Genomic DNA, 25,779 nt, shown 5'->3' on the forward strand with positions numbered 1-25,779 from the left:
TCTATGATTCTATAACAAGCAGTAAACTGCACCCACAGAGGGATATTGTGAGAAGATAGTTGTACTCTGTCTCCCAGGAGAAGCCCTCTAGTTCTCTTATATTGCAGAGAAGTGGCATAAAGTAGAAGAGACAGGCTTGGTAAAAAGCCTGGGACAATGCTTAAAAATGCCCATGGAGATGTGGGAGAAAAGGCATTACTACCTTAGAGCTGTGCCTCTAATTATCTTCAGGCACTTCTACACAACAGATCTGGTGAGGAAAACGCAGAGATGCCTTCTCCAAGCAGGAACTGCCTACAAGCCTTTTGTGACCATTCCCATTCAATGAGACAGGATCAGTGCAAATTTTTCAGGAATATCCAAATGTGCATTCCTAGCTGCTGAGTTTTATTGCTTCTGCTGTGCTAAGCATAAAATTCTACACCAAAAAGTGGCTTCTTTTTCCATGAGGGCCATAAGCTTTAAACTACACTTGGGCATGGAAGCAAACAGTAGATGTAGCAACTGAAGATTCTTCCCAGTGCCTGAAACTAAGGAGCTAATAAAGTAAAATTGGATTAGAATACAAGTGCTTTTTCTTTCGAATATCCCGATGTCCTGCAGTGCTGGTCCTGCTTAGTCTGACTCAATGTGTCAGTGTTAAGTATTAACAAGTTATTCTGATGGTGACTATGGACCCAACATGAATGAGGCATCCTTGTATGAACAAAAAGTTGCAGGTAGTCTCTGTACTACACAGCTTGAAATAGAGGTAGATCAGACATAAATGGGAAAGACGTATAATGCATAAGCAATTATGCTACTGGACTGATGGCAAAAATTAGGATATTTTCTCCACAGGTCTTCTTTGCCTCTCTTTTGTGATGCGTTGAATTAGGAGGAAATCAGATAAACAGAAAGAAAATTGTGAAATAAGGATGACTCTGAATAGAAAAGGTGAACGAAGGGAAAGGAACAGATCAATGAATGAGTGACAGAGAGGTGAAACAATATTGAGAGAGGCAGCAAAGAGCAGAGAAAGGGTGACACAAAAGTGAAATGTTTGCCGAGCATCCAGGAAGCCTTGCTGTGACTGCTCTCACCAACCCCAGTCTCAGGCTGGCTTCTCCTGGCAGTTTTTCTCTAGGACTCAGTGGTGAAGGGAGAAGAGTCATCACCCAGGTCTCTCTGCCCTAGAAGTTGTATCTATACATGCTGAAGAAAGGCAGGTGGCAGACTGAGATGCCTCAGTTTGATGGTATATAGACCTATAAAGCAAATAAAAGTTTGAATCAGTTTGCTCTACTAAGTTGTGCATAAAAGACAGCAAAGTTAACAATAAATAAAACCCTACTTCATAGTACACAAAGGACAGTAGTAACACTGTGGCTTTCAAATAAAACCAGCGTTGGATATTAATCAATTGATGAAACTTTCTGTGCTGGAAAGTAGGTGATAGACCTTTGGAGAGGTTATGACACAGAGGCTGAGAGAACAGGCAGCATGGAAAGCTTTCTGGCTCTATTAGCTCCTCAGCCCCAGGCTACCCATGACTTTGAGCCCAGGGTACAGAGTTCAGCCAAAGAATTAACTTGACCAGTGAACTAGGGAAGGGAACCACGAAGCAACCAAGCTGGTGAAATAATGTTTCTGCCTCATCCTCCATTTTAATTTTTGTTTCCTGCTCCCTTTCTGTTCTTCTCATTTTGCATGTGCCTCTTGCTTAGAGTTCAGCTTTGCTGTCCAAGATTAAATCTTTTCCCAACAGAGCTGTTAACCCATGAGCCGAAATGATCTAAAAACAAAAAAGTCTTTGCTTCAGGTGGATTACTATGTATTATGCAATGGCTGATCTGACTGTGCTATACCCTTGCTTTTCTTCAGCCCTGACACTGCAGGTAAATGCTAAATCTTTGAAAATCTCAAATGCTGAATCTTTGGAAATCTTCAAAATCTCTGGTACCAGACTAGTAAGGCTGTACAGTCATGATGATCTCCAAAGCTATTTAGTCTTCCTGAGAAAGATTACACTGTGCAATGTTGGCATGGTTCAGAAGTCATTAGTTCAAAAAATAGATCCTTTTGTTACTTGCACTTTCCTTTTCTTTGCCTCTCTTCCACATGTGTTAGCTCCTTGTCAAGACTGAACACCCAAAATCTGAGTATTAAGAGCCACTCCCCACCCTCAAAATAATTTTTTTACCAGCTTCATTACTACCTAAAAACTATTGCACATCCATTATTGAACAGAAAAAATCCTATAAGGTGATAAGGAAAAGAGAGACATTGCTTGAGTGAAAGCTCAGTTCACAGTTCTTCCTTCAGCAACCTTAACTCCTTTTTTTCCTCCAATATCTTTACTAACATTTTCAAAGGATTTGTAGCAGTGGTTGTTGATGATATGACTCAGCAGCTCTCTCCAGCCTGACTGGAGAGCAACATGTCCAAAGCATACATAAGTCATGCTGTCAAGCAGCCATCTGGACTGCACTACCACCCCGACACCTGGGAAACACCCCAAAATCCAGACTATTTGCATCACATCCTGATGTCTGGCAAGCCTGCCCACAAGGGAGAGGAGGCTGCAGGTGTTTCAGGCGTTCACAACCATCCTCTTGTTGGATCAGGGCCTGGTGCCAAGATCTGTGCCGTCTTCTGCTGGCATGGACCAACATTTGAATCCAACCCTTGATATTTAATTAAGAAGACTATTTGGAGCATCTGTTTGCAAAAGCAGACAGAGTGTATTAGGATACCAAATAACGAGCACTTTGCAGCATGTTGTGAGGCCACGTATTTTATTATTTAGAGCTTTCTTGGAAGTAATTTCCTTGCAAATGTACACAGGTCGAATTAGAAAAAGCTTCTAAATGTTCTTTCTTCTTCTGACTCCCAACCCAGTAATGACGATATGGAAACCACAGTGACTGCAGAATCACACAAAGAAAACGTCTTGTAGGCCATGTGATAAACCTAAAATTAGAGCACTGACTTAGCTAAAGAATTGGCTTAAGCTGAAGAGAAAAGAGTTGAAGGAAGGATGGCAGGGTGATAAGAAACAAAAAGCATAGCTTTAATTATCCTTCCTTATTCATTATCGTAGCTTTGATCTGATGTTGTTGTTTTGTTTTGTTTTGTTTTTTCTGAAAAGTGCATGATTCTTCTTTAAGCTACGAGAACATAATTACTAATGTATCCAGTGAATATACTATGTTTTGCATCTCGGCAAACACATTTAAGTCCTATAGAAATGAAATAAGAGTTATTTCAAAGTACAGGACATTAACTTTACACACTGTAGAATAAAAGAAATGGCCTCATCTAGATTCTGTTTCTGATTACAGCTTCTGGTGAGCAATAGGATCTGATGGACTTGTCATTAACCCCAGAATCAGAAAATATTGGTTAGTAACAGAATAAACCCTGATTGCTCCCTTAAATAGCTATATGTGAATGTACTTGGACATATGACTTTGATTCTTATGCTCATCCTTCAGGAAATTGTCATGAGGACCTTTTTCTGGTGCTATAATGCATAACAGAGTTGAATAGCTGGTGAATAAGGTAAAAAAAGTCATAAGAGATGAGCTGTAAAAACATTAAATGCTTCCAGACAGGTCTTTCAAGAGGAAGGTGTGATGATAAACATGAGATGCAGTAACAACCTTATTAATGACAGAGAACAAACCAGGATGGGAGTTTAATGGACTTTATAGTGCATTTTATCAGATGTTCTTACATTTTGAGCTAATGTCTTCCACAAGGCTAGCAGCCCTTTCAACATGCTGAGGGGAAAACAATCTGAAAATACCAACCCTTTGCAGGAAAGAGTGCTGATGAGGCACAGAATCAAAAAACACAGAAAGACAGGATACGACTCCGGCCAAATGCAGTTCACACCAAGGAACAGAATGGAAGTGGTGGACAGGACCTCTGGGGAAGGACAACCCAGGAAAGTACCCCTGGGTGTGGGGATATGGGTATGAGGCTGGGAAGTTTTTGGGAGAGTTGAGAAGGGCTCTTTCTGCATTGGTGTCTGAGCACCCTCAGTGCCTGTTCTGTATCAGGACCACACACGGTAAGAGCAGGGGACTGACCGGGTGGCTGTATCGCATCCTCAGAGACAGCATCTCCCGGGAGCAGCATCAAGTCTGATGAACAATGTCAGTAGCTTTTGCTTCTGTTAATAAATGCCAGGCTGGAATGAGGCATTTAAAGTGCTTCATGGGAAGGAAGATGAGAGGTCTTTATTTTTTATTATGAACACTGCAGTTTTCTTGTTTAAACTGGCATATATTCTGGAAGGTGGAGGCATGGGAAACTGAACTCTTATAAGAGTGGCAGAGGACTTCTCTTCAAGGAGAATACACAAAGATGAGAGTTCAGTTAAAGTGGTCTTTGAGTCCAGGAGAATATCAGCAACATGTAGAGCAGCTCTTCATAGGATTAGATTTCATCTCAGGTCCTTAATTCCTGTAGCTGAAACGGCAAAGAAAGCCCCAGATTAGTATGTGTGCATGTAGGCATTCCCTTTTGGATGCCACTGGTTTGTATTCACGTTTTGATGCCGGGGAAACATCCCCTTGCACATAAAGCACCTTTTTCCAACATGACATAGACATAGAATATTTTTGTTGGAGAAGACCTTTACGATCCCCGAGTCCAACCATTAACCCAACACTGCCAACATCTGGGAATTAAATTTCATGCTTCTATCTCCTCTGGCTGGCTTGGAAGTTGTATTTACTGCCAAAGTTAAACTGCTTTCTTCAAGCAAATCTCATCTTTGTTTCTAAAAAATAGCTTCATTATGATGCAACATCAGTATTAGACCTATTTATTACTATCAAAATTATTTGCTTACCATTCATATTTTATTTATATGGAGTACTGAACTACATGAGTTATTTAACTTGTTACTGCTCAGTTTAATTTTATGATGTGACTAGCACAATGACATGTTATTTAAGGGTACCCATTGTGAAATAATGGAGGAAAGTTCATTCATTATTTAAAGATTTATGAAAATTATTTTCCTACTGTTATCTTAATAAAAAATAATAAACCAAATTTTTTGTATAATCTAACCTCTCAGTGACCCTTTAGGCTACAGAAATAAAGCTACTGCTAAGCATCTAGCCTCTAACCTTCAAAACATTGAAAGAAAACAGATGCTTTCTACTAACAGGGTTCTTGATAACTCACAAATTTCTTGAGTTACGACACTGAACAGTGTAATAACTCAGAAACCAATGATAACAAAATGATGGATGCAGTGCTCCACTCCTCAGAGAACTTCTATCCACATGTGCTCATGCATCCCATGAATAAAATGACTTTGATATTGGAACTAATGTTGCTTGTTGAAGTAATTGCAGAAAGGCTTTACAGAATTATGATTCACAGCAAAAAGGGCTGGAAGAGAGTCCTATGGTTCATCTAATCTGTCTGTTTGCCTCATGGCAGAGCCAGCCAGACCTATCCCACATCTGGCAGATGTTGCTGAGGCCACTTTCTGGTGGTAAGTGCACAGCCCCTCCAAGCCACTTAGTCCTGTCTTCACCTCACCGTTCCTGTCAAACACTTTGTCTCCTAATGTCAAACCTAAGTCTTCCTCCTCTCCACAGGGGATATTCCAACAAATAGTAGTTCATCCCACTTCTCTATTTACATATTTCAAGAGGTGTCACATCTCTTTGCTTGACAAGATAACTCCAATTCTTTTAAGCTGTGCTTACAAAACACAGTGTATGATACAGAGCATTATTTGGTGCTCTCATCCCGGCATTCTCCACCAGATCCGTACTCTTCTTGGCCTGTGCTTGCAGCACTCAAGAGTAATGTCTGACTTTTTGCAGTTTTATGACATTGTTGATTTGTATTCAGTTTGTGAGATATTTTAATGGGAAGCGGTGCACATTAATTAGTTTGATTCCAATTATTTGAATGCATTTGGGAGAGGTAAACAATGGAATAGAAGTGATTTCACACAACAGACTTCTATTTTTGGTTGACTTTCTAGTAGGACCTACCACTCTCTGTCCAGTTTTTATTATTTACACAAAAATAATTTATTGCTACTTCAATACTTGAATTCCTGCAACTTCTAATGCCTGCAAATTTTTGTTTTCTGTCCTCTTTTATCAGGGTAGGTAGTGTCATCATCTTCTGAGCGCAATATCCCAGTGAGGGTCTGCTGTGATAGATCCGAAGATTCAAAACCTATTCAAACTTGTATTTCTTATAATGTCAAGAAACACTCTCTCTCATTCATAAAAAATGAGATGAGAAAAAATATATACAAGGTAACCTCTCTTGCAATATACTTGCTTTAAAGTGGTTCCCCATGTGTATTTAATCTCACTCCACGTGTTTAGGGTAGGAGGAAAGGGACCAATTTTTTTTCAGTAGATGCCCAAAAATAAAATGATTTTGGGTTCTTATGTTGAAAGACTCTGAATCTTTGTATAAGTGCTTAAATGTCTTAAAGAATTTCGACACTAGTGGGATTTTCCAAGTGATGAGACGCTTAATTTCATGAGAATCAAGAGGAGTTTGGTAGCTGAATTCCTTTAGGCATTTTGGAAAGCCTTTTTAGCTTTCAGTAGTTAGTCCAGAGAGGTGACCAGTGCTATTCTTTGAGCAGCTTGGCTGTTTTGGTTTCCAGTGAGATGAAGGGGCAAAACACCGACAGAATTTTCTTATTCGTTTCTTATGCCTTGAAAAAGTGTTTGGCCCAGTGCTACCTTTTTTTCCAGGACTCAGCAATACATTGTACTTTACTTGGCAGATTCCAGGGAATTACTAAAAAATTCATAACCCAGAAACATAAAAATATAAACAGTAATGCTGGATGTTGTGGTATGTATGAAAATAATTGATGCCAATTCTAAATGTATAATGCTAATTACCATAACAAGATTTGTAGACACTAAAATTACATTTGTGTCTTACTTTCCACGTGGGAAAATGAAACTATGAGAGACAAAAACATCTTTCAGCAGAAAACAAACTCAGTGTTGAAATCGGTCAGTAGTGCTTTCAACAGTCTCTTGCTTAATTATTTCTTGCTTTCCTTGTGCTGCTGCCAAGAACAAAGGTCATATTTAATGACTGCCTAAATCATTTGCAATATTTTTTAGACTTGACCTAGAGGTAGCTGATGTAGATCCTTTTGTATTTGGGAGGAAAGTCTCATATAGACTACCCTGTTAAAGAAACATTGCCTTTATTTATCCTTCTAAACTGATTTGAACCCCTTCACATCCTCCAAAACACAATACTCTTTTTTTCTCTCCTCTTTTCCATCAGATGCCATAGTGGCAGCTCCAACAAGGCAACACAGGTTGTTTCAAGATTATAGAGCACTCAGGACACCCACATCAGCTTTGAAGTAAATTAGTAGAGCCATAAGCACTTTCCTCTGTCAAACACAAAAGAATACATGTTATCATGGCATCATAGTAATGACACACAACCTTAACCAAGAGTCAGAGACAATAGCACAAAACTGAGGACCTAATTCTCCTCCATCTTGTCCCTCAAGTAGAAAATGTCATGACTCCACCAGCTGGAAGTAGTGGTTTACCATCACTGTCTGAAAAGTGAAATCAAATACAATCTCAGTTTTTAATTGCATGGCACTCCTGGTGTTTGCATTCACTTCTCTTCTTGTTTCACTAAGGGCCAATAGTCAGGCAGTAAGCAACAGGAAAGTATGTTATAAATAAGCACTTGATGATGAGTGGAAATTGAAGAAAGAATGGAGGAAAATGCGATATTAATTACATAATATTGGAGACAGCCTGAGACAGACTGCTACATATCTGCCATCAGGCTCAAAACTGGGGCACGTATGAAGAATATGCCATGCCAAGGAGGGTTGCCAGTAGAAAACACTGAGGCTCAAAATAATGAAGTGCATTCCATCCAAGGGACCTAAGTCCTATTAGAGAAGTGACCCTGTGTTTCCCATATTTTCGAAAATGTATCAGTAAGACACAGGGTGATCACAGGGGTGATTCCTACACTAGCACTACACTGACACCAACACCAAATCAGATCAGAGTTTCTTTCCATTCTCTCTTCCCACTGACAAAAGTGTTCCTGCCTCACAGAATAAAATGTGAGTCACCATTTTATAATGTTTCTTTGAAAACTGACCCTTGAAAACAATTATTAGCTACTTCAATCTGTCCTGCTTATTTAAATATAGGCTTTAATGTTAGTGCATTATGGCTACTTTTCAACACTACTGAAGTCTGCTTTTGTTGTCATTTAAGCCCATAGCATCGCAGCATCATGGAGCAACCCAGATGGGAAAGGACCCTCAGGAGGGCTCCTGTCCAGCCTCCTCACAAAGCAGGGTCAACTATGAGAGCAGACCTGAGTGCTCAGGGCTTTATCTGGTCAGTTCTGGAAAACCTCCAAGGACACAGACTGCACAACCACTCTGGGCAGCATCTTCCCATGCTTGATTACCCTATGATGTTTCCTTAGATCCAGTTAGAGCATCTCCTCTTTTAAGCTTTGTCTGTTTTCTCTTGTGCCCTTGCCATGCACTGCTGTGAAAACCCTGGTTCTGTTTTCTCAAAAACCTCCTTATAGGCACTGGAATGAAAAATGTTGTGCAAAAGCAGGATTAGTTCCTTAGAAGGCTACATTTTATGCAAAACGAGATCAGATCTTCATATCTGTGTCTTTCCCATTTCCTCTCCTCTTCATCAAGTCATGATTGAGCATTACCTCCCTGTTGTTTCTCAGCATGCTGACCCTGCAAGGTATATAAGCACACATTTGGCTGCAAGCATGTGTGTTTAGAGGAGCACTGACTTTAGACAAACTTTCAGCAGCATCATATGCATAAGTAGTCTCTCAGAAAACATAAGTGGGTAAAACGTCACGTGATTTAATGCGTATCTTCAGCATCACTCTTTGTTTGGAACCAGAATTATCTATTCATGAGCTCTCAGTCACGAAAACTGGAAACTAAATTTGTTTTTGTGTTTTAAATGAAAGCTGAAATTCCAAAACCATTCCTTGGCCCAGGAGTATGTGCTGGTAACACATTAAACAATGTGAGAACTGGTAACACTGCATCTATACCTACGCATGTGCTTTCAGACCTTGCAAGACAGCAGGAAGAGAGAACAGCTAAGTCATGCATATGCTCCCTGTTCCCTTCAACAGGACCATAAACCAGCAAATTGTCACAAGCACCTTAAGTCACATATCAAGATATTCCATTGAAATGACAAGCCGTAAGCTTGTGATTAGCTATCAACAGACCGTCACTCAAATGTCATCTTTAAAGGGTTATTTAAAATTAAGAGTCAAGGTGTGTTTAGCTTGTAGGATTTTGCTGTCCTACTGGGTCCTGAGCCTGATTCATTTTTGATACAGTGTGTAATTACACTGGTGAAGCTCACCCAGATTTTATATCACAGAGCCACAGCAAATGTTAAAAACCTTTTAATTAGTCATTTGTACTAACAGTAAAAATATGCTCAATTACACTTAATAAGCCCAAACTGGCAGACTGGTTCTCATTCCTTAGGGAAAAGGCACACTACCAGATCATGGGAATTAGGAAGAAACTGCTTTCCTGAGCACAATCTGCATTTGTTCATTACTAATGCATCTGTTATTCCTGAAAAGAACGATGAAAGATCGAAGTGCAAGATGAAGACCTGGGAGAGAGAGAGATTGTCGGTGTATGTGCTAACAGTACCCTGACACTTCCTAACACTTAGATATAACCTCTATTGGTATTAAAAAGTGTGAATCCTCAATTCATAATTTGATGCTTTTGCTTATATGGGGCTCTTCTGAAGTTTGTTATACTGTTTCCAGCAATGTTCAGTCTTCCAAGGAATGGCTTGCCCATTTCACATCTTTTCTCTTGGGTGATGGCTTATTGATTTTCAGGTCATCCTGGCCCACAGCAGTACATAGGTTTCTATTTCAAGGGGCATTACTATTTCAGAAAAAGGAATTGTGGTAACACGTGGTGGCAGCAGTGAGTAGCAAGCGAGCAATGATAAAACCAGTACTCAAGTATGGGCAAATACCGTAAAACTCTTGGGTTTTCCTTGTATTGTTGTTCCCTCCTCCCATCTGTGCGTTTCTACATTCTTTGCACATATCTCTGCAACCACAGGTATGATGTGTAGAAGTTTTTCTGGGGGCATCTTATCCAATGTGTGTGCATCTCGGCATTTCTTATGAGCGGTTCAGATCACACAGAGAAACAGCACCTTCCTCAGAACCACATGGGAAATGTAACGCTTGCTATCTAGTGTACTCCTCAAGCCCAGGTTGCAGGAGCAACCTCTCATACAACATCTAGTGCCAGTTTGCAGTTGAAGATGGGAAGTTGAAGCCTATAGTGAAATGCAGAGGAAAGGGTCTATCTTGCTATGGTGGGATGTCACGTCCTTGCTCGTCTTCTTCAAATGGAGACATTTCCTTCTGAGCACTCCCTCAGGTACTAACAGCTGTTTGCTTCTTTGCCTTGCAGCCAAAGGCAATGCTACGTGTAGAGAACGCAGCCCTTTTTTCTAAGAAAATCATTGTTTTGAGTATTGAGCAAATGGCAAACGTAATTAACTTAAAATAGAGCTGTATGTAAGACAGAAATAATAATATAGAACCAGTTGAGCAAATAATAAGTATGTTTAATATTTTCAAAATGTATTTTTGAGAAAAAGAAATATTAGTTTTCTGAACATTGTCAGCACTGTGTGCTGATGTCAGTGCGTAGGAACTTAATTTTGGAAATTTGTGTTTGGGGCATCTGAACAGCCTTATGATCAAATATCACAGCATGTCTCTGGGCTTTGACTCGGGAAAAAGCATAGTATTATAAATGTCAGGACACTTGACAAGAGTAATATTTCTACCTCATTTTGAAACTTGTGAGAGGTATTTTTGAATTAAAGACTGTAAATGGCAAGGGTTTAGGAACTGCTCGTGAGCAGGTCTACAGTCTGTGGCACGGGGGCAGAGCAAGTAACTGGGGGACCATGAGCTCAAGGACCACCCCCATTGTAGGCTACCTTTGCCCTTCAACCAACACCCTGGGAAGTAAGGGGGGAACATTAGCATGGATTAGCATTTGCAGGCATGACAGAGAAGAAGTGGATCCCCAGAAAATCTTCCAACCACTGACTAATTCCAAGCACCCGTTGCCTATCACGGAATTAGTGTCACTACTGAGACCCCCCTTCAAAAGCAGTAGAGAGGATGGGAAAACATGACACCACATTATTGTTCTACAAACTAAACAAAAGGTTAACATTTGCAGGTTTTCACCAATATTACCAAAAGATCAGGGCTTACAATTGCCGTGGTCTATGAAGTAATAACAGAATTGAAAGCAGATGCATTTTCAGCAATGGCGATTTCAAAGCTGTTTCAGTGAGACTGTAGTATCTGTGATGAGTGTGCATGGAGAGTGGATGGAGGTCTGTAGAAACACTGAAGTCCTGGAACAGTAGTGATGTTGATTGGATTTAATGTGGAAAAAAAATTGTGAAGAAGGGCTTTCCACTGGTGGAAGAAGTAATTGGCCAATAATGTAAAGACTGGTATATTTTGTGTTGCCATTTTCTCTTCTCCTCACTAATCATGTGTGAAAGCTTTTATTCTGGAAGAATCCGTATTCCTATCTGTGTCTTCTCATGACATATATTAATTATTCCCACCATATCCTAAAAATGTCCTCAGCAGGATTTTATAATAACCTTAACAGTGTTGTTGACACAAGCTTATTTGTACCTTGGCCCATGATGTATTGCAGACACGATTAGAGCATTTCCAGGCTGTAAAGACATTTCTATAGGGATGATGGAGAAACCCTAAATCCAGATATGCACTGGTAGGCATATCATTTAAGCAAATGTATATACTGTCCATCTCATATGCAAATTCTAATTCAAATTACAGTCTGAGGAAATGTACTGAGGTCACATGCTACTACCTTCTGTTGAAATTTAAGTCTTTAGATGAAGCTCCTTGGTGTCCTGATGGAGGCATTTATTTTGGAGCTATGCCTACAGAAAGCACGTGCAGCTTCCAGTCAAAGGGCATTTTGAGGTCAGACGGGGAATGTAGGTATTTTAAGATATAGTCTTTGAACCCCCCACTTTTTGCCTGGGAAGAAGAGTTATCCTTGCCACAGGAGCTGCTGTGTGAGAGGATGCAAGAGTGGAAAAGATATTGCATGTGACTGGTCCTGCAGCAATGCCTAGCCAAGGCATGAATGCCATATTTCAGAAAGAGACCGTATCAGCCCAAAAGAGGAAATGGAGACAAGATGTTAAAGATGTGCTTTTGTTTGTCTCAGGGGCATTTCTTGAACTTTTGCTAGTCCGCAATGGTTTCCCGGTGCCTCTTCCTTGGGATGGAGCACTGCTTTGAAGGGAAACAAGGAGCAAGAAACAAGAGTGGTATAGGCTTTGTTTGCATTAGCCTTGCATCTTCTGGAGATGTGAATACAGGAAAAAGCAAGAAAGTTAATATATGAAAAAAATTCCCTGGTTTTCTACAGTTACCTATTGCTTTCTTGGTCTTTTTAGCAGGCTTAGGTTTTGGGAACATTTGGCCTCACCTCCACCATACAATAAGTTTCAGTACTCTGTGGTCATAAGCTACACAAATTCAGTTGCTGAGTGTGACAGCAGTTTTACAGCACTGTTAGGAGATGGCTGGAAACATGGTCCCGTTGCAGTTTCATTAGCATAATTGGCGTCTACACTTATATGGATTCAGCATTACTGAAGCTGTTTCAAAGGGACTGATTATGTGCTGTATCCCTTGGAGCGGTATTTCAGGCAGAGATCCCAGTGGGATGGAGCAAACATGAAAAGAAGCCCTAAATTTTATAGTGCTGTGTTAGTATTACTACGAGAGAAGTGTAGTATCTAAAATAAGGTTATCACACATCGACAATTACCAGCTTAATGGATTTACACTGTTCTTTTAGATTTATCCTGTCAGTTCTCTGTTACAGCTTCCCTTGATCATCAAATAGGTTGGTTCTTTCCCTAGAAACCAAATTTCAGCATTTTCTGTTACTTGCACACAAAATGTAGTTGCTTACAATGTGATCTTGGAAATAAGGCATAGTAACACTCCAACAGTATTAAACTACATGGATCTGTTAGCAGTAGCTTTCTTAGATTTTTTTGTGTTTCTTTCTGAAGCAAATGCCTAAATGAAGCTAAAGCAGCCAGCACGGCAAAACCAGCATCAGGGTACAAAGTCATGTGCTTGCTTGTCCGCAAGTTGGGATACAGACTAGAACAACCAAATAGTTTCTGACAACGGCAACAGCTTCTGGGAGCCTCAATCTGTATCTGGGGATTGCTGGAGTTTCAAGCATGTCCTAACTACCCTTTTACTCCAGCCAGCCTCTTTTCTGCAACATAAACCCCTCAGGACTCCACACTTCCTTCTTTTTATTTTACTTATTTTTTTCCCCTGGATGCATCAAGGAGTGGTTGTACTGCTTGAGGATGATTTTGCACTAGAAGGCTCGTGCAAGGATGTTGAAGAGGTTGGCAGAATCAGACTTGCAATTTTTGTTTTTAGAAGCCACTTCAGCTGTTAGATAAATGTAACAAATTGTCATAACACATACACACATTATATATTCATATGTGCTATGCAGATTTAGCATCATATAAATGCGTATTATGCAATAAGGAATAGTGAAATTTTTAAAAAGTGCATTTTTACTTGCATTCCAGTATGTGTACATCCAGCTTACCTGTGACACCTGACATTTGCCCAGTTTCCCTCTCCAGGTGAGTACACTAATCACACACTGACAATTTATGAGGACAAAAGCTAATTGAGCGCTGGCTTTTTGCTTCCACAGGTAGAAACTCAGGTGCACTTTCTGCAGGGCAGATGTGATTACTTTCTGGAGAAAGGTCTACAACACTGGGTCCCTGCCATTCAGGTTATCCAGAATCATAGGGATCTATCCTCAAGTCACAGTATAGTAGTTAGTGTACATATATATATATATATGTACCCAGATTTGCCACATGCTTACTGCCAGTGCTACAAATCAAGAGAGACATGGTAGTAATGGAGCCCTAGCAGCCTTTCAGCTAGTCCTTTCTCCCTTGTCATCCCCAGGTTAATTTATCCCTTCCTGCACCCTGGCCATGCAATTAAACTATTTGAATATATTCCATGTTGTCAGATTAAGGGCTTTTTTTTTTTTTAACCCAAAGGAGAATAGAAGTCTGAATGTAAATATAAAATATAATCTCAGAAAAGAACACGGGTTCCCTTAAACTGTCTTTGGGACACATATCAGAGAAGAAAATTGGTTTCTCCATTTTCTTTAATAAACTGCCGTGGGAGACAGCAAAAAAAGCATCCCATATTTTTTTTTAATATATCACAGACAGTAAGCTATGCAGTACTATAAAACACTGTTAAACGCAAATATATTTTGGGGAGGATGATTAGACTTAATATGGGTATTTAAAAACAGAACTAAATATGTCACTGTGAATGCAAAAACAATACTTTTATTATTTCTAAATTGAAGTGATGTAAGAAAAGGGGTTTACGTATTTTTTTTTCTTTATTTTTTGGAAGAAAGGAATGAAAATCTAAGTTTATGTTACGAAATGGAAAGTGAGGATTTCCTTGCTTGCTCTCCAGAGTTTTCTGAAGCCTGATGTTTTGAATCAACAAGTCAAAGAGAAGCATGAGGAACCAGATGCCTATGGAACTGGTGAGCTAATTAATATCAGTTTCCCATATGCTTCAAAAGAAATGTATTGTGTCCTGCACAAAAGTGTTTTGACATGAGCAATCATCAGCTATCTCACAGCTTCTTTACATTGTTTCAGCAAGAAGAAAAATGGCAAAGTTTCTGTCTACTATACTCATTTAACAACTCATTTAGGAAAGACCAAAGGGTTCTAGTTCAATCAGCGAGCACCCCAAAACATCCCAGCCTCGCTACGGGATGTGCTTTCACACATGTGCCTTTTTGGCAGCAGCCTCACGGCTCCCACCCCTCTCTCCCAGGCCTGTGCTGGCCTTGACCATTGCTGGTAGGATTATTTGTTGTGAAACATTAGCCTCACCACAAGATTCCATGCCGAGGAACAGGAAAGAGTGAGGGGAGAGCTGGTAGCTCACTCCTCCCACTCTGGTGTATCTTGACATGGAAGAGCATGGTGCTGGCTTGGGGGAGCTGGAAAAAGGGGCCATGTGAGAATGGAAATGAGGGTAGAGCCAGCCCCAGGCATGCAGAAATCCTGAGTCAGGCCTGCACAAGTCACAAAGTCTTTAAAAATAAGAAATGTGGTATTCTTCTTATTTCCTGATTGTAGCCTTAGACTTTAGGGTACATGAGGTACTGAATGTACACATGCTTAGACTTTCCAAACACAGGAATTAGATCCTTTATTTGATATAACCATAAACTGAGATTTTCATGCTGTTCAGAAAATATACCTTCTTATCTTGGTGACTGTTCATCTGCCTAGTTCATGTACCTACCAGACTAGTTCCTGGGCTGCCAACCTGCTGGTGTACCACACACACCAGTTTGGGTTGTGTCCCACTCCGGAGACAGCAAAGTCAGTCATCCTCAGGAAACACAGCTTCCCCTCACCCTGCTAATTTAATTTTGTAAACGCTCTGAAGATCAAAACCTTCTGTGAACTAGTAAAAGTTTCTGATTATGGATATCTCCGCTTGGCTTTATGGTTGATCAGAGTATGTCCATATGTATTATTTATTATGCCGTTGAAGTGTTTTGACAGAGTTGGAAAACTGGGCTATCGTGAGATGGCTCCAGCCCTGAATAGCTGATGATCCAAGAGAAATCAGAAGAATTATTGCATAGGGGAAAATCTGCAGCTCAGCACACATAGACCTGCCAATATATACATGCAGATCTATAGCCTGGATTGAGATATTCAGCTTTTTACTACCCTAACTGAAGTGCCAACTTTCTTCTTCCCTCCCCTCTTCTCCTGTGTGTCCTCACACAGCTCAGCCTCATGCTAGCCTGTTCAAAAGCCTACTAAAAGAAAACAAACACTGAATTCACTTGGATGAATATGTGATTCTCAGCCAAAATCACTTCAACATTCACAGTACTTCTGCTTTGCCTTTTGGCATTTATATGTACCTGTTAACAAAAGACTAAGCAGCCACAGCCCTTTTTATGCAGAATCTGGCCACGTCAGTGCAGAGGACATCACTGGGCTTTCATGCTGAGAGGGGAGTGGTCCAGTGTCCTCAGCCCTGAAGAAATAAATGTCTGCACCAGAAGTCAAGTGAAGGGGTTTGCATTGGGTTTTTCCATGGGGGAGGACCAAAGGTATTAGCCAGTAAAAGGACTTTTGAGCTACATTCTATTTTGATTTGTTCATCACAAGGAGAGGCACAATTCCAGCTGGTCTTTGCAAGTGACGTTGTTAACAATCTCTGACAGATGCGAGCACACAGTAGAGCTGGTCCATTTTTCTGTTTAATTTCTGTTTAACCTCTTTATCAATGATCTGGATGAGGGGATTGAGTGCACCCTTAGCAAGCTTGCAGATGACACCAAGTTGAGTGGGAGCGTTGATCTGCTGCAGGGTAGGAAGGCCATACAGAGGGATCTGGACCAGCTGGATCGTTGGGCTGAGGCCAGTTGTATGAGGTCCAAAAAGGCCAAGTGTTGGGTCCTGCACAACAACCCCAGGCAGCGCTACAGGCTCAGGGAAGAGTGGCTGGAAAGCTGCCTGGCAGAGAGGGAACTGGGGGTGTTGGTCAACAGCCACCTGGATATGAGCCAGTAGTGTGCCCATGTGGCCAAGAAGGCCAACAGCATCCTGGCTTGTACCAGGAATAGTGTGGCCAACAGGACTAGAGAAGTGATTGTGCCACTGTACTTGGCACTAGTGACGCCACACCTTGAATCCTGTGTTCAGTTTTGGGCCCCTCATCATAACAAAGACATTGAGGTGTTGGAGAGAGTTCAGAGAAGGGCAACAAAGCTGGTGAGGGGCCTGGAGCACAAGTCTGATGAGGAGCAGCTGAAGGAACTGGGGCTGTTTAGCCTGGTGAAAAGGAGGCTGAGGGGAAACCTTATTACTCTCTACAGCTACCTGAAAGGAGGTTGTAGCATGGAAGGTGTTGGTCTCTTCTAACAAGTAGCTAGTGAGAGGACAAAAATGAAATGGCCTCAAGCTGTGTCAGGGGAGGTTCAGATTAGATATTAGGAAAAAAAATTTCACAGAAAGGGTTGTCAGGCATTGGAACAGGCTGCCCAGGGAAGTGGTAGAGTCACCATCCCTGAAGATGTTTAAAAGACATTTAGATGAGGTTCTTAGGGCCATGGTTTAGTGCTAGAGTTAGGTTCAGTGATGGTTGGACTTGATGATCCTGAGGGTCTCTTCCAACTGAAATGACTCTATGATTCTATGATTTTCCAACCAGTTGCAGTGCAAGGTGAGTGGCTGGATGCGCTGGGTGGCTGGGGAAGGTGCACCATGGGCTGAGGCACCGTGCAGCAAACCAGCTTGCATTCCTCTGCCAGAAAGGTGCCAGGGAGCTGTTGATGCAGGGCTCTTCATGCCCTGTGGTGCTCTGATGGACATATTTATTTTCTAGAGGTGTTAAAAGCATGGCCAGATTCACTCACCCTGACCTCACTGGTTTATTGCTGTCATGAACATTTCAGACCTTTGAAATCAGCCCAGGCAGGTCAGCAGTTCTGACCTTCAGCTGCGCAGTGCTGTAGCTCTAACCTCCTCCACATAAACCTCACAGGAAGGACCCCCACAAGCCTTGTCTGCCACCGTTCAGGCCCCCCTGCCCTTTTGCTGCAGGTATTGGCCATTGTGCAGCCATGCCCATGGCGGGGAGCCCACTGATATCTAACCCAACCTTGACCCTGATCATCCATCCCGCGAGTGAGTGGTGGTCAGGTTACCCAAGAGCTGACACCAGCCACGGCTGCTGCCTTGTCCCACGTCCTGCACTGCTGCTGCTTGCCTTGGGCTTGCAGGGCATGATCTCCAGGAGAGAAAGTGCATTTTCGTTCTGCACTTGCATGATGGCTACTACTGCAATATATTCTCTTCAGCTCAAAGTGTGTTGCCCTGGTATTTATAAAACATTGCCAAAGAAACCCATGGTGGGAAATCTTACCTATAACACTAATGCAAATAATACTAATAAAGTGAAACCTCCCACGTAGAGCCAAATGCCTGCTTTAAATTATAGCAGTAAGGAAATATATATATTTATATGGGTATAATGTATAATGATGTGTGGGTGTGTGTCTCTGAGCCATATTTCAAAGGCAAGGAGGATGCTACTTACCATTGTATCTATGGCAGGCCTACTGGTGATTCTCTTCCAAGATTAGTATTTTGAAGGACATTCATCCTGAAACCTACTGTGATAACACAGGGTGTTTCAAATAGCACAGTGTGATTGCGTGACATAATTACTGAAAACCTAATAAATTCATTTTAGAATATCTTATATAACTGAAGAGCCTGTGGTTTAGAAAGAAAAATTCACTGTGTGTGCAGCATTTTCAATGTATGTTCACATTCTGCTTCACTTACTAATGGGCATATGTGCAAATGTAAAGGCCTGCCCTAAATCAACACTATATTGCACAGACCAGTAGACTGTACAGAACCATTGCCAAATACGTTACATGGAACTTTTCCAGTACTTCAATTTAATTATGCTATTTCAGTATATATAAATTTAAATTTAGCAAATTCACCTCATGGCAATGTAGAACTCTACGGTCAGTACCTTAGGGAATATTTTGTGTTAATACCTTCAGTAAAATAACTTTAATTACACTCATCCCAGTGCTGGCTGATCTGGAGGTTATTCTCTCTGCTTTTCCAACGAAAGCATCATGCTCTGGTACTTAAAACAGGGAAAATACAGGCTATACAGCATGCCCTATGAGTTAAGAAACTCAGGCTTTGATGGGTGAGCACATTCAGTGGTACAGATCCTGAACAGAAAACACAGTGCCGGCAGCTTTCTCGCCTTCAGGGCTCAACCTTTGCACCTACTAAAACAAAACAAACATCGATTTCAGCACTGTAGTGCAAACCCAGCTATCAAACAGCTGAAACACCTCTCTGATTTCATTTGTCACGGCACATGTTCTATGGGAGGGTGGGGGGAGCAAGTTATCAAATTGTAATTAATAACAAAGTTGTAGGTGTTCTAATGCATTCCCTCTGTGCATGTCAACTGTCAGGACCAAAGCAGCTCTAGAATCAGTACTAATGAAAAACCTCAGACTAAAATAACCATGTATTAGGTTCTCTAACTGCTGCGACTGACAGGAGTACTAACCCCTACCTGTACGACTCCATTTATTTTTAATATTTTATACAAATCAAAATCCTTTAGCAGGGAATGAAGACAACATCATGAAAACAGGAATAATGTTGTCTATTAAGATGCAAAGATAAATGCAAACTGTTTGCTTCGTTTTCTCTTCTTTGAGTTACAAATTTCTTGCTGTCACAAAAAACCTTTTCATCTTCCTTGAAATTCATCACTATGGCACTCGGTTGACAAATATATTCATCAGAGTAGTGTATTTCCCAGAGATTCCTGTCTTCTGCCTCAAGCGCTTCATTCCTTTAGATGATAAAAGTATTTATCCGAGAAGAGTTTACATACATATCTGTGTGGCTGTAGGCTCACATACACCATCAAAGTATTAAAAAACAAAAAAAACCCCAGCATTAAAACCAGATATTCTTTATGGCAAAATCTTTATTCCACTATGGATGTACAGTGATCATCCGCTGTGTTTGGACAATGAAATGCTCTCTGCTGAAGCAATTAAGGAGCCTGTAAGTGTATTTTCATAAGTTAAAAGTTTTATCTGAGGTTCTTGACTTATGATAATGCAGCTGAATTGCTATATTCATATATGTAAAAGTCATTTACATAAAATGGCAGCACACAATAAATTATTACCGTGTCTAGTTGCTGCATTTTGGTTTATATTGCAGTTCTGAGGGGAACAAGAGCTGAAAAAGTTGGCCATAACTGCAGCAACTACAGTGTTGGTAGAACAAGCTTCATCTCACCTCCACCTTTCTTTACTGGACACGCTGCCCCTGTTTTCATGGCACCTACTCCTGCAGCATTGAGTGTGACGGGAACATGTGAAAGTCAAATCCTAAATTGTCCTCCTTTCTGAGCTCATGTTGTGTTCCTTGTAGCTGATTTTCAGAGGTCTCATTTCAGCTGGAATTTGGCTACTTGAAAAAAAAATGCCTGTTCCTTCACTTCCCTACCCCAGCCCCAGCTGACCACTTAAGTGCTTTATAAAGAAATACATAAACTATACACTGGAAACACTTTGCCCGCATTTGAAATCAAACCACTCTGAGAGCAAAACCAGAGGATATAGTCAATAAGGCATCTCTAACTCATCACAAGATGAAATTTGTGTATGCAGAAATCCTCTTCTCCAAATGAGCAGCTGGCTAGGATATTAGAATTACATCAGCTGTTATCAGAAAGTAAGGGGTTCAGATGTTCGGAAGCTTCATGTTTGGAAGTCAGAACCTATATTTTGCTTCTCATCATGTAAATCAGCACTTCCACTTCAATACTTCCACTTTTTATTCGATTTAATACTTTGCTAGAGCAGTGGTGAAATGCATCTCTAACAAAATATCCCTGTGTAGCAGGTCACATAAAACATCCCAATAAGATTTTTATGGTGCATTAAGCTTTCAGCTAGCCATGATGACTAAAACTCATTTCATTTTGTGCTTCACTTTGGGTGTTACTCTTTGAAGAACTGGCCAAGCCTGAAAAAATAATTTGTGAGATCATATCCCACTGGAGTTTCCAGTTAGTCAATACCGGCCATTCTGAGGTACAATTAGCATGGCAACAGGACATTTCAAGGCATTTGTTTATTTATATGAACAAACCAGAATATTTTGTTAAATAAGTAAAATATATTCAGTTTTGTTTATAGGAAGAAATCTATAACAAAATATTCTATTTTATAAACACTAATTCAAGTTCATGTGAGAACGTACAAGAGTGCTGACATTCAGTGTTTTAAGAAGGGGTCATTTTGGGATGTGCAAATACTAAAAAATATATTAATTATGTCTTTTCTTTCCCTTTCCTTGTCTTAGTTAAGTTTAAAGGTAAAATTTATTTCTTTAATTTTTATTAGATTCAGTTTGGTTTTACAATTATTCAGAATTACTAGTCTTTTATGATCGCATTCTCAAAGGTGTACAACTACTTTTCATTAATGTTTGGACAGTTTTGAGACTTATTAAAAAAGCAAATCATAAAAAGGTTTGGGATTAAATTATCCCTTGTGTAAAAGTCAGCCCAGAGCCCAGGGTCCTTTACACCTTTCTTATGCCTCTTTTAGACTCTATCCTGCTGAAGAAGATAAACCTAATTTTAGGGGTGGGCAGGGAAGGTTGCATGTTATTTAAAACAGAATACGAAGAGAACAAGTTTTCCAATATGCAACGATAAGTCGAAATTGATACCTTTGTACAAGCCACCTTTGTATCCATCTAATCTATTATTTACCAGTAATACTGGCAATCAGGCAGCATAAGGACACACCAAACATTTTACAAATGCCCCACAACATTTTTCCATTGAAATGCCAGCGATATAATTTCTTACCATTGTTGCCTCACTCTATATATTCTTAATTTTCTGTTTTCTCTCACTTCAACTTGAATTTTCTTTAGAATACATGACTGATAGGAACTTAGAGATGTTTGGCAGGCCCCTGCAACTTTCTGATTGTAGGAACGACACTCACGTTTGCTCTACCCTCCTCTGGATATGAAATTTGTTCTTCGAATAGGGAGGGCAAATGAGTTCTCTCTCCTCCTGTCTGCACCAAGCAGGGATCAAATCGGTCAAATGAACATCCATAAGCATAGCGGTGCTTTAGAAATGCCAATCGATGATATTTGATTGATGATACCATTATGATATGCAATATGTTCCCATTACAATCAGTAACTATGAACAGCCAATGATTCAAAATGTAATCTCTGGGACAGATTTACAAAACCTTGACTGTTTTAGATTTTGATGGATAAAATGTGTCATGGCATGTGTAAAAACCTTTATGATCATGCTCCCAGCATACCACTATAAAACAAATGTGATTTCCATTGGAAGACCAGCTCCTGAGTAATGCTGATTCAGGGTCATAAAGCTAAATGCATCCCTCCGTAGGAAATTATAACATTATATTGATTTCAGACACCTTGTATTCTGTGCAAAAATAAAATTAGCCCTGCTTTGATTTAGGAGTACAGCACAGTGTTTGGAGGAGGGCAGTGGCAATCAAGTCTCTGGATTCTATTCCTAGCCACGGCAATGACTCATGTCATGACCTTGTGTAATTCTGTCAACCTCTGTGCCTGTTTACCCATGTAGAAGAATGAAAAAAGAATAACTACCTCCTTTGCTGGGGTTGAACCCCCTGGTTAAAAAGAGCTAAGTATACAAGCATTCCTGGCACACTAAATAAATCATGAGCATGTTTCAGACGAGTTCACAAAACATCTCCAGTATGAGGTTTCTACAGTATCTTCAATTTGATCCCATTATGTATTTCAGCGCAGCACATATGGTCCTATCTTTAAAACACTGGGTAGTGTTACACGCCATGGGATAAGTTACAGCGGGAAGATTTAACATTAACGTTAATGGGAGCCATGCAGTTAAAGCCTACCACGCTCTGCCGAAAGCGTGCCCTCTGGAGAGCTGTGTTGCTAATAATTTACAAACCGTCTGATTTAAAAGGTGCTATGGAAATTTCTAACTTCTGTGGATGTATATTCTCAACATTATCAGAAATGCAGTGGCTTTCAGTATGTTTATACGTCAATACTCACAGACTTCTGCGAAACATTCTGCTAATGTTCCTAAGGGATACCTGGACAGTTACCTGCCTTGTAACAGCATTTTTAAAAAAGCATAGGGGAAGTTACCCTGAAATATACTGTAATAAGTGAACAAGAAGGACTCATTTCCTTACAGCACTGTTACATTAAACTTTTGAGGGTTTATTTCTTTATTTCTATTGCTCTGCAGTCAAATCCTGCATTTTGCAGGACACTTGCAGATAAGATAGTATTGTTTGTGATATCACCATGTTTTTGTTCCAGTTGTAATAACCATGTGGAATGTTTTACACAGAATAAGAATAGGAAAACAACCTATGTTGTCACTTGAGAAAAAGTATCCATTTGCAACTCATTGGTATGAGTGAAACCACACTCAGAAAATCCCCCACTTCTGTGTTATCCACCTTCAAGTATGTAAAGCCATCTCAATAAACACTCAATAAACACTGTTTCAAACTGAAACAGACCGGTACCTCCAGGATGGGTGTTGAAACTTCCACGTTTTACCACTTCAACTTTTTCATGCTACATTGTCTTGTAACTAATGGGAAAAAAATGACATATTTAGGCATGTATGGTAACACCGACAGGCCTGGTCGTCAGCTATAGCTGGAGTATTGGAATAAGGAACTCGGGAAGCAATAAAATAAAAACGCACCTTCTCCTGCTGAAACCATGCTGGCTCTAAGCTGCATGACATGCTGCTGATTACAGGTGCTGCACTTTTGTGTAGGAAGAATTGCCTACACACAGAAATTACTCTAAATAGCAGGTGAACTGAAAGTAGATTTTTTCTGAATAACTTCATAAACTGACAAGCTTCACAGGAGAAAAGGGAACTTTATCAGCTCCCAGACATTCTTTTGACTCTGAAAAGTCTAATTTGGGGACAGACAAAGCCAATGTTTCCTGATGTAATTTTCTCCTTCATTGACTGCATTGATAAAGTTATCTCTGATTTCCACAACCATCAGTCTCTAGCATGTTGTTCTCTCAGTCCTCACATATTTTGTGTAGTGTCAAAATCTACCTGCTTCATTTTTGCATACAGTATGCTTTTATTCACAAACAATAAAACCATAGGTAGAATGCACGAGTACTAAAATAGGGGGCTATTTGTAATTAACTAAAACATTGACCTACCATAATCAGCATTTCTGGACTTTTCTAGATGTCAACAAGAATTGATTTAGAAAGTGTGACAATGTTTTTTTTCTTTGGCTGGTAAAATAGGATTGCAATCGTAACTGGTTAAAATGAAATAACATAAGCGCACCCCATCAGGCTAGTCGTATTCAAAACCAACAAAAGACGGGCCTCAGCTAGCACCTATAGAAAACCCTTCTGTTCTTATGTTGCCAGTTGTCAAAATAATATGTTCACATCAGGCTTCTACTGGAATCAGCAACCAGCACATGAGTGGGGCAAAAACAAATGAGTGTTCACACAGAATACACTTTATTAAACTTTCTTTCTTAAGGTAATACTAAAGGCTAAGTAGATTTAACTATAAGTGGAGTGTCAAGAAGTCACAGTCTATTTTGAAGCTACAGGGAAGTCAAGAAACTTGAAACATTAATATCAGTGTTGTCTGTAGCAGTATGCAATTCCTAAAAAAAACCCAGTCTCTTCAGTCAGTTATTTTTTGGCAGGGAAATCAAATTTCAGGAGAAAATAACCCTCCCAAAACATAGTTACCATGTTGGCCTGGCTGACTACAGCTTTATTTTATGGAAGAGAAACTTCATCTAATTTCAGTGTCCTGTGTGCTGCTTTTTGTTCCTTTCACAGGATTTTTAAAGGGCTAACTGTGAAGACGTCCTTTGTGTTTGATGGACAGAGGCTTACCACCAAGCCTTTAAATTACTTCTCTAAATAGGAGAATCACACAGGTGACATCTCTACTGATCCTCTGCCAGAAAAAGGCAAACATTTTATACACAGTGAAATAATCTCTTTTTAGGATTGACTATCATCTGTATTCTACTTGTATATGGCCGCTCCATCTCACCATTTGGTAATTCGTCAAAGTGTCTCTTTGTGCCTTTATTCTGCCTGTTCACGCTAACCAGGATGTCAGTTCTATCGTTGTCCCCCATACCAACGGACCTTCGAAGCCCTGGAGTGCGCTGGGCCGCTCCGCAGCACACCCCAGGGGTGCATAGGCAGCTCCACACCGGCATCTGCACCGGCACCGGGCCTGGATGCCCCTGGGGTGCGACGCGCCCCCCCGTTAGCAGAGCTGCTGGCAGAGGAGACCGCGATTCCCTGACACGTTTCTCACACCAAAAGGCGGGAGCACGGCAGCGCTTTCTCTCCTCGGCAGCCAAGGGGCTCAGCCAGGTCTGAGGCAGCGGCTGGTTGCACCCGCGGGGTGGCGGGCGGGCGCCGGACCCTTCCCCTAGAGGATCAGGGCGCTGCCTGTGGCCGAGGGGTGCCGGGGAACCCCACCTCGGGCCGAGCCCCGCTGTACCGCTAACTCTCGTCCTGAGCTTTTATCACCAGGTCGCCGAGGCCAAGCCTGAGGAAACCACAGCGACTCCTGAGAACATCGCCAACCCCGGCCCAGCCCAACCCAGCCCCACCGGCCTCCGCCTCCCCGTCCCCACCTCACGTTATCCGCCCCTCCAGCCCGCCTCACCGGCCGTGCCAATCAGCGCCGCCCTTACTCCGCCCCGCCTCTTGCGGACCAATCATCACCGCCCTTGGTGGTGCGGGCCGCGGTCGGCGGCGCGGGCGGGCGCCTTTGATACCGGCGGGCGGTTAATTCCGGAAGCTCCTCGGGAGCGCGAGGGGAGCAGCGGGGCGGGGCCGGAGGGGCGGGGAGTAGAAGGCCCTGCCTCTCCGGTCCCGCCCC

General features: G+C 41.1%; 1 long non-coding RNA gene across 1 annotated transcript; it reads right to left on the reverse strand.

Annotated features, from left to right (window-relative positions):
* Positions 1-945: 945 nt before the first annotated feature.
* On the reverse strand, positions 946-25,699 carry LOC139827432 (uncharacterized). Its single transcript, XR_011737969.1, has 3 exons — positions 25,564-25,699; positions 3,795-4,458; positions 946-1,247 (listed from the first exon to the last, which is right to left on the reverse strand). It is a non-coding gene; the product is annotated as an uncharacterized lncRNA (long non-coding RNA).
* Positions 25,700-25,779: the final 80 nt, after the last annotated feature.

This window comes from Patagioenas fasciata, chromosome 2 (genome assembly GCF_037038585.1).
Source record: "Patagioenas fasciata isolate bPatFas1 chromosome 2, bPatFas1.hap1, whole genome shotgun sequence".
NCBI lineage: Eukaryota > Metazoa > Chordata > Aves > Columbiformes > Columbidae > Patagioenas > Patagioenas fasciata.